General features: G+C 44.1%; 1 pseudogene; it reads left to right on the top strand.

Moving 5' to 3' along the window:
- The first annotated feature begins 3509 nt into the window (after positions 1–3509).
- On the top strand, positions 3510–4223 carry LOC116552647 (annotated as a pseudogene).
- Positions 4224–4451: the final 228 nt, after the last annotated feature.

Here is a 4451-nt window from a genome sequence, read left to right as displayed (position 1 = left end):
GAGTGCAGTGGCCTGATCATAGTTCACTGCAGCCTCAAGATTCTGAGTTCAAAGGATCCTCCCACCTCAGCCTCCCAAGTAATTCCCGGGGTTTACTATGTTGCCCAGGCTGTTCTCAAACTCCTGGCCTCAAGCGATCCCTCCACCTCAGCCTCCCAAAGTGCTGGGACTATAGGCATGAGCCACCATGTCCTGCCATGCACCCCAATTTCTCATAAGAGTGGGGCCTCAACATGGTTTTGCCTGACCCAGCTCTTCCAGAAGCCAGCCTGGAGAAACTGCTGCCAGGGCAGACTTGTAGCTGACTGCCAGGATGACCAAGCTTTGCTATCTCCAGATTCCTCACCTTCCCCAGTTCATGCATCTTGGAATCACTCCCTGGTAAGATAAGGAATTCCTGCTAGGCATGGTGGCTCACACCTGTAATCCTAGCACTTTGGAAGGCCAACGTGGGCAGATCACAAGGTCAGGAGATCGAGATCATCCTGGCTAACACGATGAAACCCCATCTCTACTAAAAATACAAAAAAAAAAAAAAAGTATTTGGGCATGGTGGCGGGTGCCTGTAATCCCAGCTACTTCAGAGGCTGAGGCAAGGAGAATCACTTGAACCTGGGAGGCAGAGGTTGCAGTGAACTTGAGACTGCATCACTGCACCCCAGCCCAGGCCACAGTGTGAGACTGTCTGGAAAAAAAAAAGAAAAAAAAAAAAAAAAAATTCCTCCACCTTTCTGCTTTGTGGCATTAGTAGGCCATCTGAACTGCAAAGATTAATCCTTAAGGCTACGGTCACCAAAATCCACTCTGTCTATGGGGCAGGTGGAGGCCAAGTCAGGGCCCCTACTATCTAGTCTCTTTTCCCTGTTGTTTTTCTGTGTGAGCACAACCTTGTATCTCTTTTTCTAATCTACAACAGTATAGAAAACCTTCAATTCAAGCTATTAAAGTTAGTTTCTCTGCCTCTAACATTCTACTAGAAAATGAACCATAATTTGAAGCACACAGTAAAAAGTAATCTTTCCTTTTTAACGCCCAAGCTCCTTCATTTTCAAAGAAAGCCAACGGCTGTTTGATTGGATTTTGCTTTTTACCAATTATACATTTTGCCTCGAAAGCTGCCCAGAGCACAAAAAAGAAGTGAGGGTGTTCACACTTTGAAGATGAATCATCTCAAAAGCTGGCATAAAGCCCCCCATGTTCATTACCCCAGTCTTGAGACAAACTCTCTGGTCATTAATGAGAGTGCATAAGAGAGGCTGGAGTTATGACTAGCATTTATTTACTGCACTAAAAAATGTCCTCTATTAATGACAACAGCTGTCGTTTTAATAACCCCAGAAAAGATCATTAAATTCCTTCACATTTCCCAGAAACAGATGGAAGAATTGCAAAAAGGTTCAAGCATATGGGGAAACATATTGGAGCCAGCAGCTCCAAAGAATAGCCAGAAAACTGATACTCTAATGGGCTGCTCCACACGGCATCGCCTGTGGGTGCCCATTGGGAGCAGGTGTGCTCCCTGCCTTGTGGGGAATGTGGAAACATGGTGAGGAGCAATGTCAAGACAGGTGAGCCCTGAATGCACTAGCCTAGGCTGGAAAGACAGCTGCCCGAGTTTGTGGGTTGTTGTGAAGGCTAAGAAGGTGACTAACATCAGCAGCCCTTGGCTGCAAACCTACTTTGTGGCCTCGGTGATTGCTAATGCCACCATCCCTTGGCAGAATAGACACACTCATTTTTCCATGCATGCTGTTTCTGGTCACTGTACACTTACTCCAATGCATACAGACATACCCAGGCATTCAACAGATAGCCTAATGCCCTTGCAGACAAACTCCTGAAACTTGCATCAGTGAACTTATTCTGCTGAAGAAACCTCCCATAGTCAGAGCCTATCAGCTTGGTCTTGAGTTCAGAGTCAGCAGACCTGTCTACTTTTCATCCAGGTGAAGGAAGGCATTTTAAGACCTCTGAGTCAGGTGCTTGGATGATTCTGTCCACTTAGAGAGAGGGAGAAGTAACCATGGAGGAAACGTAGAGTTATCAAAAAATTATCTCAAAAAAAAAAAGGTTACAGGGCCTGATGGTTTTACTGGTGACTTCTTTCAGACTTTCCAGGAAGCATTAATTCCCATTCCAAATATACTGTCCTCATGCATAGGAAAATACGGAAAGCTAAGCTCTTCATTCCATCGAGGAGGCATGGTCTTGATAACACTTATATAGCATAGAAAGAAAAGAAAACTAAAAACCAAGTTCACTTAAAAATGTAGACATAAATTCCTGCATAAATAGTAGCAAGACAAATGGGAGGCTTCATATGAATACATAAATTCATATTCTTTGAGGTTTGTATGAAAGGTTTAATGTAATAAAATTAATATAGAATATATATGTCATGTTTAGATGGAAATATTAAATATTAAAAAGATTTATAATATACTTTTCTCAAATTAATTTATTTGTGTTATGAGTTAAATTGTGTCCTTCCAAAAAAAGATATGGTGAGTTATTACCACCAGTACCTCAGAATGTGACCTTATTTGGAAACAGGGACATTGGAGATATAATTAGTTAAGGTGAAGTTATACTGGAACAAGGTGGGCCCCTAATCCAAGATGACTGGTGTCCTTATCAGAGGGACACAGACACAGGGTGAAGGCCACGTGATGAGGGAGGTGGAATGGAGAGAGGCAGCTGCAAGCCAAGCAACACCAAAGATTAATGCTGGTTTAACACTGCAGTCAGCAAACTACAGCTTATGAGCCAGAATCCAGCTTGCAGCCTATTTTTCTGCAACCTGTGAACAAGGAATATTTTTTTTTGAGACAGGGTCTCGCTCTATTGCCCAGACTAAAGTGCAGTGGCACAACCTTGGCTCACTGCAACCTCCACCTCCCAGGTTCAAGTGATTGTCCTACCTCAGCCTCCAGAGTAACTGGGATTACAGGCAACCTGCCACCATGCCTGGCTAATTTTTGTAGTTTTAGTAGAGACAGAGTTTCACCACGTTGGCCAGGCTGGTCTCAAACTCCTGACCTCAGGTGATCTGCCTGCCTCGGCCTCCCAACGTGCTGGGATTACAGGCATGAACCACTGTGCCTGGCCAAGAATGGTTTTTATATTTTATATGTGTGTGTAAACAAAAGAAAAGAAACAAGAAGGAGGAGGGAAAGGAGAAGAAGAAGAAGGAAGAGGAGGGGAAAGAGATTGAGGTTATATGTTGCTCACAAAGCAACATATTTACTATTTGGCTGGTCACAAAACAAATTTGCTGACCCCTGGTTTAATACAACCCTAATAAAAATCCTTATAGATAAACTGAAGTTGATTTGGAAGAAGACATAGGTGAAATTCTTAGCTAAGAAAATTTTGGTTTAAAAAAAAAAAAAGTAAGGAGAGATTATGCTCTGATATATTTAAGTATAAATCTACAATAGTTTCCCACCCCTGAGCCGGCACAGGTGTGAACAGATCGGAGCCAGTTGAGTTGGCACCGAGCTCCTGCCATGGCCCAGAACACGCCGTCCTCACGCTTCCGCCGGGTGGACATCGACGAATTTGACAACAACGAATGTGTGCCCTAGCAGGAAGCAGAGGAAGCGGGCCCGAGCGAGGTGGACGAGCTCCCGCAGGAAGGGTACATGTTTCGGGCGTTCCCTGTAGCCTCGCGGAACTCTCTCTTCAACACCAAGAATCAAGCCGTGAAGGAACAAGCCCAGGGCGTGGTGCTGAAAGCGCTCACAGAGTTCAAAAGCAGAAAGACTGGGCAGGCTGTGCAGTTGCTGGACAAAATCCCAGCACTTTGGGAGGCTGAGGCGGGCAGGTCACGAGGTCAGGTGTTCAAGACCAGCCTGGCCAGCACGGTGAAACCTGTCTCAGCTAAAAATACAAAAAAATAAAAATAGGCCAGGTGCGGTGGCTCACACCTGTAATCCCAGCACTTTGGGAGGTAAAGGCGGGTGGGTCACGAGGTCAGGAGTTCAAGACCAGCCTGGCCAAGATGATGAAACCCCATCTCTACTTAAAAAAATACAAAATTTTTTTGTATTTCTGTATTTGGACTAAAACGGCGTTGACTTGTCAATAAGGCACATTGACATAGGCTTTGAGAAGCCCACAGAAAACCATGCAGTGTTACTCCAGGGGCATGAAAAGGCCTTAGCAGTAGGAAGATCATGCTCCATTATAAGAGTTCTTACAGCAAGAAAGACTGTTTAAAAGAATAAAAAGACTCCAAAGACACATGCACAAGTATGTTTTTATTGCAGCACTATTTAAAATAGCAAAGAATGGGAACCAACCCAAATGCCCCTCAATGATAGACTGGATAAAGAAAATGTGGCATATATACACCATGGAATACCATGTAGCCATTAAAAAGAATGACTTCATGTCTTTTGCATGGACAAAGCTGGAAGCCATCATTCTCAGCAAACTAACAGAAGAAC

The sequence above is a fragment of the Sapajus apella genome, unplaced genomic scaffold (genome assembly GCF_009761245.1).
Source record: "Sapajus apella isolate SASKATOON/1434 unplaced genomic scaffold, GSC_monkey_1.0 scaffold12, whole genome shotgun sequence".
In the NCBI taxonomy this organism is placed as follows: Eukaryota; Metazoa; Chordata; class Mammalia; order Primates; family Cebidae; genus Sapajus; species Sapajus apella.
The sequence above is the reverse complement of the archived record's forward strand: the minus strand, read 5'-3'. Positions and strand labels throughout refer to the sequence as shown.